Below are 24,842 nucleotides of genomic sequence, written 5' to 3'. Positions count from 1 at the left end.
CAAAGGAGATCATTTCAGAGCTTTAAGATTTGGCTATCCCGCTGGATTTCAAACTTGCGTGGGGCCTGCATGGCTTCATTTTGGCCAATTTCTCCCATTTGGAATGGGTGTATTTACCCAATGCCTGTATCCCTATTGTATCAAGAAAGTAACTAACTTGCTTTTGATTTTACAGGCTCATAGGTAGAAGGGACTTGCCTTGTCTCAGATGAGGCTTTGGACTGTGGACGTTTAAGTTAATGCTGAAATGAGTTAAGACTTTGGGGGACCGTTGGGAAGGGATGACTGGTTTTGAAATGTGAGGACATGAGATTTGGGAGGGGCCGGGGCGGAATGATGTGGCTTGGCTATGTCCCCACCCAAATCTCATCTTGAATTATAGCTTCCATAATCCCCAAGTGTTGTGGGAGAAACTGGTGGGGGGTAAATGAATCATGGGGGTGGGTTTTTCCCATCCTCTTCTTGTAACAGTGAATAAGTCTCATGAGATTTGATAATTTTATAAACAGGAGTTCCCCTGCACATGTGGCTCTTGCCTGCCATCATGTAAGATATGTCTTGCTTCCCCTTTGCCTTCCACCATGATTGTGAGGCCTCCCCAGCCATGTGGAACTGTGAGTTCATTAAACCTCTTTTTCTTTATAAATTACCCAGTCTCGGGTATGTCTTTATTAGCAGTGTGAGAACTAATACAGACACGTTTGATAAAGGGTTAGTTTACATTTGTATGGTTCAAAATATGTTTTATTATTAATTCTGTATTGCTATCTCATGAAAAGTAGTAGTAGGAGCCACGGCAGCAATTGTTATTGTAGTAGTATTGACTCCCTTTTGCAAATGAGGAAACTATGTCTTTAGGACTTCCATGTAAAGGGTAAGATTAGGGCTCTGAAGTTACATCATACATGTTTGTATTACAGCTCCACCACTTATTAGCTTTCTCAACTTGGAAAATTTATTTGTCAGTTCTACACATCACTACTTATTTCCATCTTCATAGATCATTATCTATTTCTGTAAATTTTGTAAGTGAACAGTATTCATCTCAAAGGGTTATTAGATGATTAAATAAGCGAGTACATATAAAGTACTCAGAATAGTTCCAAAAAGGTAGGAAGTGTTCAATACATGTTAGATATCACCCTCCTTCTTATTCTTCTTATTGTTATTAGCATGATTATTACTATTTTCATCAATACTACACAGCAAGTGTAATATTGTCTAGATTTCAACTAATTCTCAAGGATACCTAAATGTACAGATTTAAACATTTACCCTGAAATACCTCACCTAAATATTCAGATTAGATGTTTGCTTAAAAGTTCAGAAATAAGTATCTGTTCACACCTATTAACTTCTATAAACTATTTTAAAAAATTTAAGACCTCTAAAACAATAAAACATAATATTAATATTTCTAAAGCTATGCTGAATGTTCTTAGTATTTCAAATTCTACCACTGAAGTCCTAAGAAAATATAGCAATATTAAGTTTTATGCTTACAATTATTCAGGTTGAGAATTAGACTGATATGGGTTACTTTAAACCATATGTAGGTGAGATTTTTAATAAAAAAATTTTCTAAAACAAACATTATTTTCAGAAAAACCTGAGATTGAGACCAAATTGTAAAGCATTTTTAGCAAAAGCAATGCTTTCATTTCAAAGTCCATAAATTCAGCATTTGGGGCAAAGTATATATATTTTATAATGTTAACAAAATCTAGTACTAATGATATTTATTATTACAGGATTCTCAGCTATGCATAAATTCATATATTTCAAACAGACTTTTTCAAGTAAAAATTACCAACTTCTCATCATAAAAACTACATATTTATTTAAATCCAGAGTACATAGTACCTTAACATTGATAATGTTCCAACCAATATCAATTTTAAAGCAACTGGAAAATTCTGTACAAATAAAAAATAACCCAAAAAGCTATTCTTTATAGCTAACTTCCTTCTGATGTAGAATAGATAATGATTTTGTTATTTTTCTGTTAATGCAACTTGTGATATCTAAAAGGTACATTTTAAAGGCACAAAATATTCTTATCTATGATGGCTGTTGGTTAATGACAATAGTAACGGTTAGTCAGGCGCAATTCAGGATATGATTTCTCATGCAAAAATTAACAATAAATGAAAAAGACCTTCTATATTAATTTTAGAATAAATGACCATTTTATTTCCAGAAACGTGAACAATCAATGTCATTATTATTACCACTCTGAAAGAAATGTTTAAAAGTCATTTTATTCTCACACATATTGAATACACTACAGTTTATAGAAATCAAAAAGATTTTTATTTGTTCTTGGCAAACCCTGTTAGTGAGCCCCTTGTGTACAGGATATACTGGTCATTTGACCACTGGATTGTACACCAAAATAGTAACATCAATATTATCATGCACTAAAAGGTTAAGATAACTTTGTTTTATCTTCCTGTTTTGTAGTAGAAACTGAGTTTGAAAGATATATTCAAAAATTCAAGAAGTCAAAATACACATATACAAATACACAAATTCTCTTGCTTTTTGATGTCAATAGAGCACAATTAGATTATCACAAAGAATTCTAATCTACACTTAAAAGATGTCACTGCAACTAAAAAGATACAAATCAGCAACCTTTGGTAAGTTTTATCAAAATTACTTTAAAAGGTCGTTTTGAAAATGGGGGTGTTTCCCCCTGCAAGAGAAATTGTTACCCAAGATTTATATTATAGGGAATTCTGACTTCATATAACATTAAGAAGGATATTTTATTCCAATGTGATTTATATCTGTAAATTGTAAAGTACATTTAAAGCTTAATTGAGTAGGAATTTAAAATGCTCTCATGTCTTAGACATAGTACTAGAAGAAGTAGACCAGTAAATTCAAATTTAATTATAATAAGGAGAGGATGTTCCAGGACTGCTTTATTATTCTTTAAAATGCACATCTAATTTAATTACACTAAAATGTCCCATTTATTATAATCATAATTATTAATTTGTCCATTAATCTTCAAAGTATTTGTTGAACAACTACTATGTGTCTAACACATGTTAAGCACCCTTTGGACATAGTCTTTGATGTCAAAGACTTTATAGAGTTTGTTAAGGAGGAAAGATAAAAATATTAACCTTTTTAAAAAATGTCAGTATCATTAAATGCCAAATAAATGATAGCAACATCAAATATCAGATAAGCTTGCGAAGGGAAAGATGTCATCCAGTCAAAAGAGTCAGGATTCACAGTAATTATGCATCTTGAGTTAGGATATATGAATGAAGAGAGAGAATACCTGACATTGGGTACTAGCATATTCAAACTTCCTGAGGCAAATTTTATTTCAGAGATACCAAGTAGAACTGAGCACAATATTTAGAAGCTTAAAATCTTGAGATTGGTTGTGAGATTTTGAGCAAGGTATTTAATGTTATGACAGTATAAGTTGATACGGGAGGATATGCAAGATTGAAGAGTAGGAAGGAAAAACCTTAGAGGCATGGAGACCAGCCGTGCAATAATCCAGATTTAAGGAAATAAAGGGTGTGGCAGTGAAAATGAAAAGAAAGGGTGAAAGTAGATATTCTGACAGAAATTTTAGTCTGGTGATGTTTTTTCAATGAGGTGGAGTAAGTGAGAAAGAAATACAGGATGACTTCATATGAACCTGACTGACTGGAAAAAAAAAAAGAAAAGAAACAGGAATAAATGAAAACTAACTTGCGGAAGATGTACTATTTACATAGCTTCCATTTACTCCATGAAGTGCAATTTCTATCCTGAAGAATTCTGTGGCTTCAGAAGCCTATCAGCTAAACCTTGTATATCACAGTATATTTTACAAAATCATAGGGTGGAAGGCAAACTTGGGAGAAAGATTTGACAAGTAATTTCAGTCTAGAAATTTTAGGATTCTCTTCTATCATAAAGTTTACACTTATTAAATGTGAGTGGCAACATTAAAACCATGTCTCCATTGTTTTGCCTATTAGTACATATTGATTAGCCAAAAGTCAAGTTAATTCAATTGTTTTACCTTTCTTTTTTAACTCTTATTTCATAAATTGACATTTAAGCTTATGTTCCAAATTGAGTATGTGTGCTAGTGCAGTAAAAACACATAAAAATATGTATATCTGCAAGTGTTCACTGCATAGAGCAAGGTAAGAGTAGGTGTGATGGAGAACCAAAAAAGCAGTAAAATTTTCCAAAAGATGGAAATGAAAGGGAAAGAAACAAACTACTGAGAATGTTGGTGTATTCTTTTTTTCTTCGTGATAAAGACATATTTTGTTCTCATTCTTGTATTATATAAAACATATAAAATAATATGCAGTTGTAATGCCAAAGCAGGAAGGGTCAAATTGATTTAAAAAATCTCAAATTACCTTCAATTGAAAATCCAATTTGGCGTAACAATTGAGCAAACTGCTATCTTTAAATTTAAAAAGAAAACAAATAATATACCATTTAATTACGAAAAATAAATCCTAACGTCAATCTTTACAAGCCTCCATAACACTGAGAGGATGTTAATATTGCTCAAGGCATTGAGTAGGACTTCTGGGCTAACTGCCAATTCCTATTAGAACTATTTTCTCCTCAATCACTAGTTCAAGCATGCATGATATCACAATGCATAAATAGTAGCACAACAAGTAGGAAATACAAGACAATCCCTCTCTCTTGATCCTCCTGTTATATTGAGTACTAATAGGATTTAATTTCTAGAGTACTGCATGTAGTTCTGGAACCCTGCCAACTAGGAGGAATGGTAACTAAGAAAGACGAGTAATCAATGGTGATTAAGTTAAAATCAGAGCCCAAGCCATAGTGACCCCTCTTTTTAAAGCAGGTCTGGAACATTTTCATGATTATACATCAATGTCAACAGAAAATGTCTCAGATAAGGGGGCTGATGGTACTATAAATCAGGCCTTTCTATTTAACGGGTTACAACTTCTAAACATTATAGATTAGATAGATAGACAGATAGATAGATAGATAGATAGAGTTTCCATATGAGATCATCTGCAACGAACAGTAATAGTCACATTTACTTGAGCCAGGGAATTAAGTACTCTGGGGGAATTTCCTAGAGGTGACTTGATCCTACCTTTAATAAAGGTAGAGAAGCAGGACTCTAAGTGCAGAGAGGCAGTACGGAAGAGTGATTAAGTCCACATTAACATCAATTAATGAGAAAAGAATTATTTAGGAACATATTGGTTGTTCTGAGTGGAGAGTCTTTACTTGTCCCACTCCTCTAGCAGAAGCTATGTTAACCTATTATGCTTTGGGGAAAATTTATTAGTTTGTCACTGTAATTCGGAACTGATCCTTATTATTTCTTAAACTCTTATTTATTGTGACTCAAAGTTGTTTCTCAGGACTGGCTAGGTTTAAGTACAGATTTAAATGTACTTTGAGCTTTTGAAAAAATAAATTAAAATATAACCAAATTACTTCTCTATATAATTATTTATAAAATAACTTTTAAAAATGTATACAGATAATTTAAAATATATATATGAGGGGGCAAGAGGGCAGGTAAGAAGCTTATCTATAAAACTCCAAAAGGAAATGGGATGATTGCAATTTTATATACACATAATGACTAAGGTTAGTGTACTACCTCAAACTTGTTATTGAATTAAAATAATCTATATCAACATATCCTCAGAGTTGGAAAGAAAATTTGATTTGGAATAAAAGGTTGTTTCTAGCAACACATAAGAGATTTATCCACAAGACATGAAATACTTTAGAGGGTTTTAGTTTTTGTTATTAGATCTGGTTAAATTAATTTTAAACCACATTCATTACCCAGAGCTAGAGAATACTGGGAGTTAAGTGTTTCATCAGCATTTTACTATTTATTTGGAGACTGACTAATGTCTACAATGATTCTTTAATGATCACTGTTAACTCTTTGGAGCAATTTCCCACTGTTGGGTCTAAGATCCTTGATATCAAAAGGGAATATACGTGTGTGTATGTGTATGTATATATGTATACATATATACACATATATACGTGTATACATATATGTGCACATATGTATATATGCACACACATATGTATATATGTACACACGTATACACACATATATGTATATATGTATACAATGTATATATGTATACACACATGCATATATGTATGTATACATGTATATATGTATATATGTTTATATACGTGTATATGAATATATGTATATACACATATATTTACATGTATGTGTATATACATGTGTCTATATGTGTGTGTATATATATAAATCAAATTCTGTTTTCTGCATTATGATGACAATTTAAAATGTATCACGAGTAATAAGGCATCATTTTTTTTCTGCATAAAAGAGACTAGGAAAGTGGACACCAAGTTAAAATTTTTCTTTTGTGAATATGGACTTGTTCCTTTTCTAGACAACTTTCCAGTAGTGATTTTGTTCTGTATTTTACATGGTAGACTTTAACTCTTTAAAAATGTAATTGGATTGCAAGCTTCCAGTTACAACGGAGGAGGAGGAGGAGGGGGACAGGGGAAAGAAGAAAAATTAATTACCCTTGGCAAATGTCTAAGTGGCCCTTTATTAGCTTGAGGCAGGCAGTGATAAAAATTACAATAACAAAATCTTCTTTTGGCTACCAGCCTTTTCTAGCTCTCTTGAATTCAAGTTTAACAAAGATGCAAAGCTAGATGGTAAGTGACCAAGTGTCTCTCAAATGTGTCTCTATTAGTCACTGCCCCCTAAAGTCCAAGGTTTAAGAGCAAGAAATTACTCTGTGGCAAATATTATAGAAAGAAGCAGATGGTTGGTTCTAATCTGAATATAAAGATTACTAGGAGTACACAACAGAATTTAGCAATAGTCAGAATGATCAGCATGTAATGGCTAAAAAATAAGCACTATGTCTAGTGTGAACAACTAACAAGCTTTTATGCAACTCATTAGTTAACAATTAGTAAATTGCTGCGGTAACCTATATTAAGACAGTTGCGTTAAGTTTTACTTCTGATATTCCAATAAAAATTTACTATATATTTATTTCTGAAAAAACAGGAATAATAACATGTGTACAGATTTGTGTTTAAATGTATACTCACAAAAATTTCAATTCACAAATTAAATTTTTAAAACATACACACTTTCAAAGAGTTTCTCCTTAGAATGATACTTAAAAATAATAACAGTCAATCTCCCTCATATGTTTACAAAATACTCCTGGCTCCAGAGCTGAGTTTTTTTTTCTCAAATATCTCTTCTAAAATTATCAACACCTTCTCATTTAGTTCTCCATTTGTTCAACTTTGTGCCTTGAACATATGGCAGGTTCAGAAGTGTGTAGTTGCCAGGTAAATACCATGTTAAAAGTAACTGATCCAAAGTAACTTGACCAAGGGTAACACACAGTATTTCTAATCAAATAAGCAAACTAGTAATGAACTAGATTCCCTCTATTATATTTCAAGAAATAATATGTTACCATGTTGTGTCTGTGATGTTCAGGACTCATAGAACTTTACAAATAACCTACTTTTACAAAAAACCTGCATTCCGATTACATTTTTAAAGAGTTAAAGTCTGCCATTTAAAAAACAAAAACAAAACCACTACTGGAAAGTTGTCTAGAAAAGGAACAAGTCAGTATTCACAAAAGAAAAATTCTGAGTTGGTGTCCATTTTCCTGGTCTGTTTTATGCAGAAAAAAATGATGCCTTATTACTCGTGATACATTTTAAATTGGTCACCATAGCACAGAAAATAGCAGAATATGGTAAAAAGGATTTTAAGGCCTTTACTTCTTGTTTCTAATACGAGAAAAACTTTCCCTATAACATAATTTTGAAATAGTGATGTAAGGATCTAGATGTAACTAGCCTTTACCATATAATATGCTACTGAAGCACCACTTTCACAAAATATAACTTAATTGTGTAAATGGAGAGAAGGGAAAAATTTAACCAAGTCACCAATATATCATGCTAAACGTGGTGTTGTGTTGGTTCATTTACAAGGAAAGGGAATTTAGGGAGATCAATTTAAAAAGCACACAAACCAAGATGTATCCAGAGTTATCACTGCTATTCACATTTTACTCCCTTTGGCCATATTAAGCAGAACTCTCTACTCCATCAGGTCTGAATACAAAGGGTAATGCTCTAGAAATAACTAGCAGTATAGCGCCCATGAATCAGGATGATGCCAACTTAAAACCACAAATGTGGTATGGACTTCTGATCTATCAGTAACCTGAGTTTCAGTCTCATCTTTCTCAGGAAAAGTATAAGAAAAGAAGATAAACCAGACTAAGTCCTTTGGTTCTCAATAAGGTCAACTTTTTCTTTGTAACCATAATAAATAATTACTCATTCCTGACTCATAAATTTGTTTAAATTCCTTTGTTTCTTATATTCATAAGTTAGGCCATAATCCTGAATAAGTTTCAAATTGTATTATGTAAAAACAAGCAATAAATACTTTGATTTGCTTGGCCCTAAAAGAGATCCAAAAGGGCCCAAAACATTGGTATTGTAGAGTTTGGTGAAATTCCCATTCAACATATTCATGTGGTTCATTATGATGGATTATTTTCACATGTACTTACTCAGTCTCTTTTATTATAAAAATATCTCCAACTTCTTAATAACTTTATCTATTTTTCCTTAGATGCTCCTTGTTTTTAAAAACACTCTACTACATTTTCTTCCTGAGGTCAGCCAACTATAATACCTCATAAGTGTCTAGCTATAAATACTCTGTGGTTTTAGAGTCAGAATACTTTATTCCCTCTAGAACCCTTCATCATGAGGCCCAGAAGTTTTTGTAGAACTTTGGGGCAGTGTCTTTAAGAAAATAACTGGTAGGCTGTTATCTTCTATCTTAACTAAGTTAAATATATACAGTATCAATTCTCCCTTCCTACCTGCCCATTCCTATTTAAGCATATTCATAATTTTTATCTCATAAACATTTATCTAAAATTATCTTTGTATAATTCAATTTCCCCCAAATCTTGTGACAAATCTACTTATGAGCTATAATCTATTACCAAGTTTCTAAGAATTTGCGTGATACATTCTTTTTCATATATATATGTATCAGTTTATATTTATATATAGAGAGATTAGTTTCAATGTTTACATTAGATACAGGGGGTACATGTGGCAGGTTTGTTATATGGGAATATTACATGATGTTGAGCTTTGGGGAATGGATCCCACCACCCAGGTAGAGAGCATAGTATCCAATAGGTAATTTTTCAACCCACACCTACTTCCCTCCCCTCTGGCTCTAGGAGTCCCCAGTGTCTGTATGTCCATGGGTGTGCAATGTTTAGCTTCTATTTATAAGTGAGGACATGTGGGATTTAGTTTTCTGTTGCTGTGTTAATTTGCTTAGGACTATGGCCTCCAGCTACATCCATGTTGCAAAAGACATGATTTAATTCATTTTTATGGCTGTGTATTTCATGGTGTATATGCTACTATATTTTCTTTGTCCAATCTACCACTGATGGGCATCTGGGTTGATTTCATGTCTTTGCGTTTGTGAATAGCATAACAATGAACATATGGATGCTTATTTTTTTCTTTAGTGAGTGACTTATTTTACTTTGGGTATATATCCAGTAATTAATTGTATTGCTGGGTTGAATGGTAGCTCTGTTTTAAGAGCTGTGAGAAGTCTCCAGGCTTATTTCCACAGTGAATGGAATAATTTACATTCCCACCAACAATATATAAGCATTCTCTTTCTCCACAATCTTGCCAGCATCTGTTGTTTTTTTGACTTTTTGATAATTGCCATTCTGCCTGGTGTAAGAAGGCATCTCACTGTGGTTTTGATTTTCAGTTATTTGATGATTAGTGATGCTGAGCACACTACAGTAGCTACAAAGAAAATGAAATACCTATGAATACAGGAGGTGAAAGATTTGTACAAGGAGAACTACAAAACACTGCTGAAATAAATCGGGAGATGACACAAACAAATGGGAAAATATTCCATGCTCACAGTTTGGGAGAACTGATATCCTAAACATAGCCAAACTGCCCAAACCAATCTATAGATTCAATAGCTTTCCTATCAATTACCAACATCATTCTTGACAGAATTAGAAAAAAAAATTCTAAAATTCATATAGAACCAAAAAAAGAGCCTGAATAGCCAAAGCAATCCTAAGTGAAAGGAACAAAGCTAGAGGCATCACACTACCAAACTTCAAACTACACTATAGGGCTACAGTAACCAAAACAGCATGTACTGATACAAAAACAGACACGTAGAACAACAGAACAGAATAGAAAACTCAGAAATAATGCTGCACGCCAACAATCGTGATCTTCAACAAAGTCAACAAAAATAAGCATGGGAAAAGAACTCCCTATCCAATAAATAGTGCTGGGATACCTGGCTAGCCATATTCAGAAGAATGAAACTGGACACCTACTTTTCACTATTTACAAAAGTTAACTCAAAATCAAGGTACTTGGGAAGCTGAGTCAGGAGGATCACTTGAGCCCAGGAGTTTGAGGCTGCAGTGAACTCTGATCACACCACTGCACTCCAGCCTAGGTGACAGAGCAAGACCCTGTCTCTTAGAGGACAAAAAAAAAGAGCTGGGGTTAGAAACAAACTGATTTTTCAAAGTTTATTCTTCATAGAGCTTACAATAAATCAGTGGAAAAATGCTGTTTAATATTTTGCTTCAGCACTTGATTAATCAGTCATTCCTAATGTTGCTTCTTACTTCTTTCTACCCATCTGAATCCTACCCTTTTCTGGGCCCAGTTGTAAAGCCACATCCACAAAACCTACCATATATTTTATTCACTCTTAATTACAATGAATTTTATCAACTCACAACTCCTAGAACTTTATCTATGCTGCTTATCTGCCATGTTCTGGAGTCTGGGAAGTCCAACATCAAGGTGCAAGCTGGACTGGTATCTGGTGAGAGCTACTCTCTGCTTTCAAGATGGCACTTTGTTGCTGCTTCCTCTAGAGAGGAGGAATGTTGTCTCCTAACATGACAGAAAAGAAGACAGTGAACCCACTCTCCTCAAGCCCTTTTTCAAGGGCCCTAATCCCATCCATGAAGGCTCTGCCCTTATGACTTAATCACCTCACAAGTGCTCCAGCTCTTAACTATCACATTGGTAGTATTATAATAATATTTATGAATTTTGGAGGACATTCAGACCATAGAACTTCACTAATAGCAGACTTAGAATTTAATAGCTGACTTAGAATTTACAAAACAATTACAGGTGTCCCTTATTATAGGGGGGAATTAGTTCCACAACCTCCAGTGGATATCAAAATCTATGAATGCTCAAGTGCCCTATATAAAACGGTGTACTATTTGCATATGATCTACATAATCCTCCTGTATACTTTAAATCATCTCTAGATTACTTATAATATCCAGAACAATGTAAATGCTATGTAAAAGTTGTTATACTGTTTCTTAATTTGTATTATATCTTATAATTGTATTCTTTTGTTTGTTTTAAAAAAAAAAACAATCAAAGATTTAAATGTAACACCTGAAACTACAAAACTCCTGTAAGACAACATAGAAAATACTCTTCTCAACATCAGTCTTGACAAAGAATTTTTGGCTAAGTCCCCAAAAGCAACTGCAACAAAAATAAAAATAAACAAGTGGGACCTAATTAAACTAAAGAGCTTCTGCAGAGAAAAAAAAACAAAACAAAAACCCAACTATCCACAGAGTAAACAGACACTTATAGAATGACAGAAGATATTTGCAAACTGTATTGATATTGAATTGACATAGATATAGATATTAGTTTGAATGTTTACATTAGATACAGGGGGTACATGTATATGTTTGTTACATGGTTGTGTGATGCTGAAAATTCTTCAAAATCATAAGAGATGTTTTTGACTATTAATTAAGGAAAAGTAAGCTTACTATCTGACATAGTCATAGCCAATATCTATATCTATTTAGATAGATATAGATATTAGTTTCAATGCTTAAATTAGATACGGGGGTACCTGTGCACATTTATTACATGGTTGCACAGTGCTGAAAATTCTTCAAAACCATAAGAGATGTTTTTGATTATTAATTAAGGAAAAGTATGCTTACTATTTGGCATAGTCATATTTTTCTCTAAATAACTTTTGAATATTTTTAAAATGTTTTACTTTTAAGGTACCAAGGATATCTCTCTTCAAATTTCCTGGAATAATTCAAAATGACCACTACTTTGTTTAGTTTCTCCTATGGTCATGTTCAGAGGGCTCCTATCATAAAATCCACTAGGCCTATCTGCTAGCTGTCATGGAATCATGCAAAGGGTCCCCATATAACATATATGCACAGAATTTCTACTGTTTTACTTTCATGCAGCCTTGACTGTTTTCAAATGAACACTGACTTAATATATGATTCACAAATTTGCAATTTTGATAAGTCAAAAACTGTTCAAAGAACATGAAGGAATTCATTAAAATTCAAATAAAGTAAAATTTTTGTAACCTCTGAACTGCAAGATTTATATATAGAGACAAGTAGCGGACTCACATTTGCACATATTAAAATATTTTTAAAAATTTGGGAGTGAAACTATGGGTCATCTTAAAATGTATTTTAACTATAAATCAATTTGTTTTGAAAATAAATGTCATGTAGCATATCTAACTTGAACATTGATTTCTAGTACTCTATAAGTATTTGATAAATTGACAAGTGAATGGATAGATGGATGCATGCTTTATCATGGTCTGTATGAGCTTTCAGACTCATACAGACTATGTTGGGCTAGTATCAAGCAGGGCTCATTTACTACATCTTTTACTTTCAAGCTTGTCATCATTCTCTTGAATAAGAACTCAAATCACCTCACCAATCACTTATCTCTATGCCCATAAAACAATTCAAAAACAGTAGTGTAGGAACAGAGAACTCGAACAAGTCAACAGATGCCAGTTTGAAAAAAATATGAATAAGTGAGATTGACAGACAAAGAAGCTCAGGCAATGACATGTGGAAAAAGTAGATATAAATAGCAGAGGGAATGCTAGTATTGAATTACTGCATGGATTGGAAAACTACCTGAAAATTTAATTGTAAAGGTTTGTCAGCAGTCAGGTCTATAATGGTTTATAGCAAGTCCTTTGGTAAAAATTCCCTAACCAATCACCACTAAATCTTATATATTGTTACTGATCATCTGCTATTTTCTAGGATTTTCAATTGGGTTAAAAGTGTAAGCTTCAGATTATTTAAAATCAATAAAAATAAATCAGAGCCTGAGTTTAGCTATAACTGGTTTACAATGAGAAGAATAGCTATATGAGAGTCAGGATGTTTGTTATGCTACACATACAGAGAATTTATATGGATCTAATATTAGGCTGTAGGAAAGTTTTCTTTTTCTGATTCATTTTGTTGATGTGTGTAGCCTTTCAGTGAACATTTGTATAAGTTACATATGCCAATGTGATTAGCTGGAGTAAGACAGTAGACAAAATAGTGCAGATTTGAATATTTCATAAGTAATGCTAAAACTCCTGTTATATTCTTTAGATTTCATTTTAATTAATTTAATAACAAAGACTTGGACTTTGCTATTCTGTTGTTCTGATATCACGGAATTCACCACACGCACAGTATGCAATGAACAATGCTACTATTACATGTCACATATGCCAGTATGCAATCTCTAAAATAGAAAGATGAGGTTTACATCTACCTTATGTTTTTAAGACATGAATAAGAGAGGAAGTTTACTTTAAGGAAGAGTGGTGAAAATGTAAAAGATCTATGGTTGCTCATGCAGGTCTGGTGATGCTTGCAAACAGGGTTGTGAATGTGACATAAAGAAAAAGATGGCAATGGCCATATTTTTGTTGTTGTTACAGACATTCAGTGAAAAGTTTTTTTTTTAAACTTGATGTTTGGGAAAATACTATTAGGTATGGATTGATCATGGATAATTACTCAGATTTAAAGTTTAAGTAAATTAGTAGGCTCTGTGGGACATTTTTGACATAGACCTACAGTTCTGGCTGAGATGGTATCAGAACTGTGGGGAGAAAGACTTGGCAGCATCTATCACATTAATCCCAGATGCTACCATGGTATGGTTCCTGTGGTTTGGAGTCATTTCAATATATATAAGGGAGGGCTCCCTTTTTGCCAAACGATTTAGAAGGTGTGGTATATAAACCAATTCATTTTGGGCACAGATAAGAGGCATTTCTTTATAAGAAGCTTTTTAAGATTATGGGCCTGTGTTCTAGAAGAAGTAAAGTTTAATTAAACTCAAAACTAGATTTCTGAATCTACCATACTTATACTCATTTTGTAGAATATATTAGAATGAAATAACTTTTAATAAGCAGACCCCTGATTCCTGCCTACTATGGCCTCTACAGTTTGGTCCGGGGCCACTTCCTCAGGGAAGACTCTTGCGTCTATATCCTTACTTTCATTCTGGCACCAAGGTTTGGGGATGAGTCTTTCCTCTGTGCTTGTATCTTGTAATGGGGGCTATATTTAGACTACTGAATCTAACACAGGAATTCGGTATTTACTTTTAGAAATCAGTGTCCATCTAGTCAGAGCCCAATTGGAAGTCTCTTCAGATTACCTATCGAATAGATATGAATAGATATCGAATAGGTATGAATACATGTCAAATCCTGTCTTGACATGTATTAATTGCAAATAAAACTTAGAGAGCTAGTGCCTTAATCGATCCAAGCTTAGATATCCTGATCTACAAAGTGTGGTTAATACGAAGGTTAAATGTGATAATGCATGTGAAGTACTTATCATGATGTCTGCTGAAGACAGTAGTGGGAGTTTTATTTGTTTACCACTGTATTTTCTTCTTCTGTTCTACTACCAAGTGTTGAGAGAATCCCTGTGGAAACTTACATAATATTTTTTCCTCTAGACAGACAGACATGCACACCCACCCACACACACACTCACACATACATTTTCATTGGTAACTCAGAACCATTTTTAATTTAAGAGTGAACATTTGAGCTTAGCAAACTATAAAAAGGAAAACCTTATCTAAACTAAATCTGAAAAGCAGTAAATTTGTAAAGACCAAGTACAAATCTATGAATGGAGTAGTAATACCATTTAAAACTCCCATTTTAAGGAATTTCTAGGCTGGGCACGGTTGCTCACGTTTGTAAACCCAGCACTCTGGGAGGCCGAGGTGGGTGGATCACCTGAGGTCAGGAGTTCAAGACCAGCCTGGCCAACATGACAAAACCCTGTCTCTACTAAAAATACAAAAAAATTAGCCAGCTGTGGTGGTACAGGCCTGTAGTCCCAGCTACTCAGGAGGCTGAGACAGGAGAATCTCTTAAACCTGGGAGGCAGAGGCTGCAGTGAGCCAAGATCGTGCCACTACACTCCATCCTGGGCAAGACAGAGGCAGACTCTGTCTCAAAAAAAAAAAAAAATTTATAAAACAGGAGGCCAAAAAAGATTCACTTTTTAATAAATTTAGCTGATATAAAATACCCCATATGAAGTTATTTACTATGTTACTGAATATGCTAACAATTCTTTTGTCAAGTTCTTTTTTTTTAACTTTAAAAGTTCAAGGGGCTTCATCTATCTTTAAACTCCATGCATGTAGTATAAAGAAACCATGATTGTAGGTAAGCCCAGCTACTCATTAACCCTTTCAGCTAGTTATATCCCAAACCCTTGAGTGGCCACTGGGTAGTGCACAAATTAGCAAACCTGTTTGCATACTAGTGCAGCACATGAGCTTTGGAGTACAACAAGCTAGGCTACAAGTTGGAAAAAAATAAGTCTTTCTTTTTTTTTTTTTTTTCCTGAGATGGAGTTTCACTCAGTTGCCAAGGCTGGAGTGCAGTGGTGCGATCTCAGCTCACTGCAACCTCTGTCTCCTGGGTTCAAGCAATTCTCCTGCCTCAGCCTCCGGAGTAGCTGGGATTACAGGTGCCCGCCACCATGCCCAGCTGTGTTTTTTTTTTTTTGTTTGTTTGTTTGTTTTGTATTTTTAGTAGAGATGGGGTTTCACTATGTTGGCCAGGCTGGTCTCAAATTCCTGACCTTAGGTGATCTGCCCGCCTCGGCCTCCCAAAGTGCTAGGATTACAAGCGTGAACCACCACGCCTGGCTGGAATAAAATAAGTCTTAAGGAAAGGAACAAGCAGTTTTTAAGAACCACAATATAAGTGGTAATAAATTCTAATGGGAAATGAAAAGGAGCAATTAAGAAACTTTTCATGAGGAAGACAATATTGACCAAAATCTTCACCTATACATCAGTGAGAATTCTGATAAATAAAATAGTGTAAGGTAAGAAAGTGTATTCTAGACTTAAAAAATAGATGAACAAAGACACAGATATTAAGGTATGTGTCAGGTTGATTAGCTGATGCAAAGTGTCATGTTGTGGTGGGAAATGATACCTGAACAGTAGTCGTGGGACAGATCAATTGGGACTGATTGGAGAAAAAATATAGAAATGCAATATTCTCTAAATACAAAATTTATCAACACCTAAAGATAGTCCATAACTAAGTCAATCTTTTTCATAATTTACGGCAATCATAAATTTCAATTATTTTTAAATTTTATTAGCTATTATTATTCTATACACTATAATTGAAATTGTGGGAAATAACACAGTTGAATGAGAAATTAACCCTTCCTTTAACATACTTAAAAAATACTGAAGAATACAGACAAGGCAAAAGAGAAAATGCTATAACAAGTAAAAACATAGGAATGCAGAAGAATGGGTAGTTAATACAGACAGGGTATGTACAGAGAACAAGGGAAAGCTTCAGGAATAAATGATACTTAAGCTCATTGTTGAAAATGATGAAGGAAACAGAAAGACACCCCAGGGTTATAGAACAGCATGGAAAAAGCACAGGAATGGGAACTTCAGGTCCAGTTTAAGGAAAACAAGAACACAGAGGGAAATGCTCTCCCCCTTCCCCTTCCCCGAGAGAGAGACAAAAACATGGAGAAGGAGGATGGTAGGTAGCTAGGATGAATTGGAAGTCTAACTGGATTTGTATGTTGGGGAAAGATGACAAAATGTGTCGTGTATAATAAAAAGTATTCTGTATGGTATTTAAAGCCATAGGAAAGCAAAGGAAGAAAAGTGCCATAACTGAACTGATCTTAAGAAGAAGCCTCTGGCAGTAGTCTGAAAAATTCATTCACTCATCCATCCAGTATATAGAGACCCAACATCTACTATGTGCCAAAAACTGGGCCAGATGTTGGGAATACAATGAACCACCAAAAATAATCTCTGATCTCATAAATCTTATAGGCTACCAAAAAGACAAATGTCAGTAAAATAACCACACAAATAACGTATAATCATAAATAGTAATAAGTATCATAAAAACTTTATAAAATGACTTTATTTGGTTTAGAATGATAAAGCTCTGAAAAGAAGGGATGTTTTAGTTAAAATGAAAGATGGATAGGAACTAGTGTGGTATGTGTTTGTGTGCATTTGGGAGGGTCGGGGGAAAACATTCCAAGTAGAAGGAGGATTTTGAACAAAGATCCTATGGTATAACAAAGAGACGGTAAGGCAAGTTGCAGCTAAGAGAGCAATGGGAGAATATTGTGAAATGAGTAGAGTCAGGGGCCACGCAGGGAGCCAGGGGACAATTTTGCTTTTGTAGGTTGTTTCTAACATTTTTAAAAGTCACTGAAAATTTATTTCATTTGTAGGGCAGTTCATGACATGGCCACTGTATACAACATTATATTGAAATTCTTTCCATTTTACCTATAAACTCCTAGAAGTTAAGGACTACCTATAGTAAATTGATACTCCCTAATTAAGAACAATATGGACTATCATAAGTATGATGTGATAATAACAAAACTCTAAATATCTGCTTTCAAAGCCAAAAAAATTTAAATAGCTTCATGTTTTAGTACTATAAAGAATAAAATATAACAAATGATCATAATACTTTTCACATCACAATTACTTTCATTTTATTATTTTAATATCTTTAATATTGCCAAAATTATTACAGATCTAAAATCTTTTCCTTTGACATATTATGGCAAATCAGAAGAATAAATAACTAAAAGAAGATTATAGCTATTCCAGTTACACACTTTCTATAATCTTCATTGCTCCCTAATGCACAAAACATCTGCTTCCTTTTTAATCACCATTTTATCAACACATCAACTTATAAAATTGAGAATTATGTCTGATAAAGACAGAAGTTAAACATAGTCATGGATATTTTCTATAATTCTAGGCATACCAACTAAAATATAAACTTTTTATTGTGGTTTTTAGATATCTTTGTAAAAACTTACCACTATGAAAATGTCACTAGCAATCAGCTTTGAGGTGACCACAAAGTAAAGAATAAGGATGAGCTGCTCAGAAGGTCCAGAAAGCATTGACCCAAAAAAGAAGTTTTGCACTTTCTTGTTTTCAGCTGGTAAACTTTACTCTTTTAATCTAATATATCATGGCGTAACATTGCATATGACATAGTATATTGTGTGACTGAGACCTTTTTTCCTGTTGAAAACTTGACAGATACTATATATATATATATATACTATATATGTACACATACACACACATATATTTAGATCTTCCATTTATAAAATTGGCAATGGAAGAAGAAAGACAAGGAGACAGCTCTGATTCTCTCAGGGCATTTGAGTCTGTGGTCAAGAAGCCCAAGAGGAAGAGTTGAACAGGAGCCCATCACAGGCCACGAGAGTGCCAAAGGGAGGAGCTGTAAAGAAAAGGAGTCATTTCAGTTGCCAAAAAGAGAGGCCAAGTGAAGACTGAGAATAGATAAGAGCTTTACCAAGAGTTTTTATGTGCAAAATCCAAAAGCAGAAATAAAAATTTTCAAGGTATTCAGTCTTCATTAATGACTTTTTTTCCATCAAGTAAATGAAATATTTATTGAGCATTTATTACATGTCAGATTCTGTGTTAACTGATGAGAACTGGAAGCTGAATAATCCTGAGTCTTTAAAAAGCTCACAGTAGTTTGCAGGGGATAGATATATAAAAAGATAATTTTGATATATTGTATCATGCATTCATCGTATTTTTGTGGAAGCAAGGAGGAATGACACCTAACTTACTTGAGAAGAATTGCTTGAAATTCTTTCTGAAAGAGGGAATGATTGAGATTTAAAAAGAATGAGAAAGAGTTATTCCAGGTAGGGGATGACATGAGCAAAGACAGGCATTATGGCAAGGACCAGTATGTAGTGTAGGCAACTACAAGCAGGACTGTAGGGAACTACAAGCAGGACTGCTAGAGATTAAGTTATGAGCCGGGGAGTGTGAAAACAGTAAGATGAGTAGGTAAGTTGGCACTAAATCATTAAAAGATGTCAGTGTCACTTTAAGTAGTTTGGATTTTATCCTGAAGGTAATAATAAACAATTGAAGGCTTTCTTAAGCAAGTGAGCGACATGACAACTGCACTACACACACATGCACACACACACAATGCAGAACCAGAATTTGGTCCTGGATTGAATAGATATAGGGAAACTTTAAAGTAACTGAGCAATCAAAAATGACTGCTAGGATTCTAGAACTTAAGAGGATTTCAGAGAAGAAACACTACTTTAGGGGAATAATAAAATGATTAGTTCTAGAAGTGATCCATTTAAAGTGCCTACTGTCACTAAGGGAAAATTCTCATAAACAGCTATAATTAAATGAACATGAAGCTTTGGGTAGAGATCACAGCTAGGAAATAGAAAAGTTCAGGTCATTAACACATGTATACATGTAGCTGAAGCATTGCAGAAGAACAGCAGTAGACTGAGGACAATGCCTTTGGGGACGAGTAGCATTTAATGAATGGGCAAAAAAAGAGGAGTCTAAAAACCAACAGACAAAGGTATGTGAAGAATACTAGACGATGGAAAGGTTCTGAAAACCCAGAGTGGAGAGATCCCAGAAGGGCCTTCCAAATCAGACCCACTCCAAATGTCATTTTTTTCTACTACCTTACTGTTAATGCTTTTTAAAAATGACAATACGAATAATAAGAAAACATCTTCTATTCACAAATTCCTTTTGATTTTTCTAATTTTCTATTTCTTTGTTTTCTTGTTCCCATCCTCCTCAGACCCCAAAGTGTGCTAACTATAATAGGGTATGCGATGTGACTGCCAATTTGTAACAGAGCAAGTAAACAACAACCAGAAAGGCAGTAAGAAGTAAGAAGGTATAAATGAGAGATTAACTCTTCACAGTTGCAATAGTTCCAAATTATGATGTAGAAAGTAAATCACAGTTGGACTTTGTTTGGTTCATTCAGGTTTGATTAAGCAGTTAGTGGCTTACCCTCACTCTTCACTTTTCTTTCCTTCCGATGCTCTCTCTTAAATCATTTTGGAGTTCACAGGCACTTCTTTTAGGAGCAAGTGGGGAATGGAAAATAAATTCAATTCAAGCAATATACTTATGTAAATGGTGCTTATATTTTTATATGAAAATTCAAAGCCAGATATTTAAAATGAGTATCACATTTGTTTTGACTGCCAACCCAAAACAGACCACCACCATTCCTCCTTCTAGTAGTAGCCAAGCATAACAAGAAACACAAGCAACCAAAAAAACCACACGTTAAACAAATCCTAAGGAATGTATGCAGAAGCTAAATAAACAGTGGAGGTCACCAAACACATGCACTGTCAGGAAAAGGGGAATGAAATCTATGGAAAAAGAGAAACCACCTGCCAATTTCAAATAATTCAACTCCAGGAACTGACTGTGGTGAGCACACTTGCTGATCCTAGACAGTCACTACTCAGACTTTCTATGCTTTGAACATTAGCAACAACAGTCTCAAATTTCACACATTGCAGAGCTTAGCACACAGGTGTTATATTTACAATTTCAATTTCGAAAAGTGTCCTTGCTGTATTTAGAAAATAGTGAGCTGTTTGTGGTGTTTTGAATTTGGGAAAAGCAAAAAGAAAACCTTAAGCTTGATTCTTTGTGTCATTCATATAAAACATGTCTCTTCCTTTTGTTACACTAGTTACAAAATTGACATTATCTGGCAACTATTCCTAAAATATGGAAAGCAATAAAAAGCTGACTGGAGTTTTGAAAAAGTTTCAACACAAGTGTTCCATGTTTAAGATTTTTCAGTGATACCTGACAGTTTACAAATCCAAGATTGGGCCCAAGACTGGAGAAATCAGTAAATTCATCTACTACATCAAGACTGGCATCAGGAAAGTTTTAGCTGGGAATGCAAAAGACCAAAGTTGAAAGATTTACAAGAATCTCCAATAACAGTACAGGCAAAATCTGAAGAACCAAGCTGAGGTGGCACAAGGTCTTGAAAAGTAAGTAAGCATAGTGACAACACATCTTGGAGGCCATTGATACTTAGACATCTGAACAAAGAAGAAATGGATTCTTGGAATGCTGTTGTGCCATAGTTACCTTGGAGCTACTCACCTGATTGAAATCCTGGGGACTGAAGTCTCTGGGGTAGAAATTTCAGTCATAGGAATAACAGGCAAGAGCATGGAATAGTTGAGGCATTTTCTGGATAGACAAACTTCCAGTATTACTCCAGTGATGGGTCTCTAGCAAAATTCCAGTAATATAAAGTGGCCATAAGTGAGGAACTGGGGTTTGGAAATCAGTAAGGGCCATTTTGTCAGAATGGAACTCCAAAAGAAAGTAAGCTGAGATCTAGGAACAAGAAGAGAAGCTCCAATGGTTTACTCTAGAAATTTAAATCCTAGCCCATGTTGCAATAAATATGATTTGGGTATAATGAGGGAGTCTAAAGCTAATGCTTCGTGGGTAAGACTCTCAGGAAGGGTTCTCAAATATTCAGGCTTTGCAGTGAGCCTCAACAGATGGGAGGGAAGGGAGTGATTTCTGGAGAAGTCTGACTACTTTCTTCTTCCAACACTGCCATCAGGTAAGGTGTCATTAAAGCACTCAGCCATGAAGAACAAGGGAAAAGGGTAAAAATGAAGTTAGAACATGGCCTGACTACTCAATTGGTAACACTCACTTCCCAAAGTGTGCTAATCATCTTCAAGGCTTTGCTACAGAAAATAGGAATCTAAGATTGGATAGGCTGTTATCTTTGTGCTATCTGAAATTGCTCAACAAATCTCCCTGCTAATTGGATATTCAAAGTCTGCTAGAATCCTAAAAGTGACAGAGAACTCACTCTTTTAATAGGTGGTTTACTAACCCTTTAGAATACTCTGTTGAAACATTTTTCTTTAAACTCAGCCTAAGTCCATCTCTTTAAGGCTTAGACTTTATTGGTTCTCATGTTATCCCCTAGAATCAAATAAAATGGGCTCTAATCACTCTAATAAGTTTCTCCGCATCCTATTCACTATCTCATGAATGCCTTCCAATTTGTCTGATACCTCTTAAAATTTATTAACTAGGTGAGAAACTCCAATCTAGTGAGTAAAAAGTAGAATGGGAGTAGTGTCTCTATTCTCTTTCATAAAATAGTTGTGAAAACAAAGCTTTAAAAAAGAACAAAGGCTAGACGTTGTGGCTCATGCCTGCAATCCCAGCACTTAGGGAGGCTGAGGAGGGAGGATTGCTTGAGCCCAGGAGTTCGAGAACAGTCTGGGCAACATGGTGACACCTCATCTCTATTTTAAAATAATGAAGTAATTAATTTTTAAAAAGGAATCAGATTGTCCTCTTGGCAATCTAATATTGATAGCTTACCTAAATCAACTATAATGTCCACATCTTCTAAAACAGTATCCATATACTGTGAAATAGATGGAAAAGGAAGTGATTTTTTAAATAACACATGATAATTATAGAAATTTGGAACATTTGGAAAAGAACTAAAATTTAAATCGTGTATTACTCTATCAAGGTGTGGGCATGGAGATGATTACTAAAACAACATGGCACAGATGGGCTAACACTCATGATGAGTAGAGTAGTATGTCACAAACAGGTTTTTTGTTTGTTTGGTTGGTTCTTTTGATTATAAGTGATAGAACCATATAGCCATGAATACTACCATCATGGACTACCATATAGCCATGAATATTTTTGTTTTTCTTGAATTGCTTTTTATGCAAAGGAGCTTGCTCATCGCAAATGTAAGCCACTGAAACAAATGGTGAAAAAACAAAAACAGAAACAGGACTAAAGACTGAGCTCTTTATCACACACACAGAGTTTACCCTTCAGCTAATCAGTACTCTTTGGGCTTGGATGTTCAACTAATTATGATCTACCCAACTACATTATCATCTCCTCCTTATTTCTTTATCTTATTTGGGCTATCATGGGAAGCCTTTTCAATTACTTTACATATAGACAATCTACAACATGTTTTTTTCTTTTTTCCTTAGTCAAAACAAACAGTGTGGTTAGTTGTACAAAAGTTTTTCTCTGTGAACTCATGGTTGCTTCTAGTGAACACTGCTTTCCTTTTTTAAAGGTCATAAGTCATCCCTTTAGTTATCTGTTCTGGTCACAATTTTGTAAGTTTGAGCACCCACCTACCTTTCTCTGTCTCTTTTTCTCTCTCTCCTCCCTCTCTCCTTCTTTCTGTTTAAATGGAGGTCTTAGTATCTACCCTTTGCACAATTCTTTAGGCAACATTTCTACTCTCCACATTTACTAAAACTTTCCAGACTGAAGTTTCACAAACCTCATTTACAAATGTTATCAACTTACAGGGGAATAAAATTTGTTCATGCTAGGTTTGGAAACAAGGAGCTGCTTTTTTACAATCCTTTCCCTATGGATTCAGTTTCCTTTTTAATGGTATTTGTTTAGCATGTTTTCAATCCAAAGATTGTTCTTTCTGATTTAAAAATATATATATAGTCAAAATAGAGCTAGAAACACTGTCTCTCTCTTTGTTAGTCATTGATTACGTCTCAAGCATCAGATCTATCATTTCCTTGTTCTTCTTACTCTGAATATGAGGACACTCGTATTGAAATAATATTTGCGGCATGCATACCGTACTGTTTTTTACCTGGACTTACCATTCAGGTGGCTAGTGGGAGAGTCATAACAGAGATTACGGAATGGAGCTAATCCCTCCTACCACCAAATTAATCTAGTCACCACCACTCACTGTATTAAATATGTTTATTTGCATTTTAATTGCATTTTTTTACTTAGAAAAATGTAAATTAAGTAAAATTTCCCATAAAATGATTACACATAAAATGAGTAAGGTCACATATTTTGATATTCAGTGGTCTATCACTTGTAATCAAATACATTTTAAATGGTCTTGATCTGCACTGTTCAACATGTTTGCCATTAGCCACATGTACCCATTTATATTTAAATTCCTTAAAATTAAACACATTAAAAAATTCATTTCCTCAGTGACATTGGCCACTTTCATGGGCTCAGTAGCCACATGTGGATAGTGGCCATTGTGTTGAACAGCAAAGAGTATGGAACATTTATATCATCACAGAATGTTTCTATTGGAAAGCACTGTTCTAAACATTCAAAATGAGATGCCTATTTGATTTTCTTCAAATATAGTTTTCTCCTCTGAAATTTCTACATATACTAATCATTGATTTAACAGGTGGATATATAAACAACCATTCAAGAGCTGGACATGGTGGCACACACCTGTAGTCCTAGCTACTTGAGAGGCTGAGGTCAGAGGACTGCTTGAGCCCAGAAGTTCGAGGTTGCAGTGAGTTATGATTGCACCACTGCACTCCAGCCTGGGAAACAGAACAAGACCCTGTCTCTAAAAAACATAATAAACGAAATTAAAAAAAAATACAACAATGCATATACTGCATCTTGCA

At 34.3% G+C, this 24,842-nt stretch overlaps 1 protein-coding gene across 44 annotated transcripts in view; it reads right to left on the bottom strand.

The window, feature by feature from the left end:
• The window catches only part of FOXP2 (forkhead box P2), a 606,462-nt gene that overhangs the window by 206,717 nt on the left and 374,903 nt on the right, over positions 1-24,842 (bottom strand). For 4 of the 44 annotated variants that reach the window (XM_063667778.1, XM_063667781.1, XM_063667779.1 and 1 more), the window contains exons 2-3: positions 22,759-22,804; positions 21,502-21,741 (exon numbers count right to left, since the gene is read on the bottom strand). The exons of the other annotated variants lie outside the window; for them this stretch is intronic. The gene's annotated coding sequence lies outside the window, so the exon portion shown is untranslated. The remainder of the gene's footprint in view (positions 1-21,501; positions 21,742-22,758; positions 22,805-24,842) is intronic. 44 annotated transcript variants of the gene reach the window in all.

This window comes from Pongo pygmaeus, chromosome 6, assembly GCF_028885625.2.
Source record: "Pongo pygmaeus isolate AG05252 chromosome 6, NHGRI_mPonPyg2-v2.0_pri, whole genome shotgun sequence".
In the NCBI taxonomy this organism is placed as follows: Eukaryota; Metazoa; Chordata; class Mammalia; order Primates; family Hominidae; genus Pongo; species Pongo pygmaeus.
This window is presented reverse-complemented; position numbering and strand designations above follow the sequence as displayed.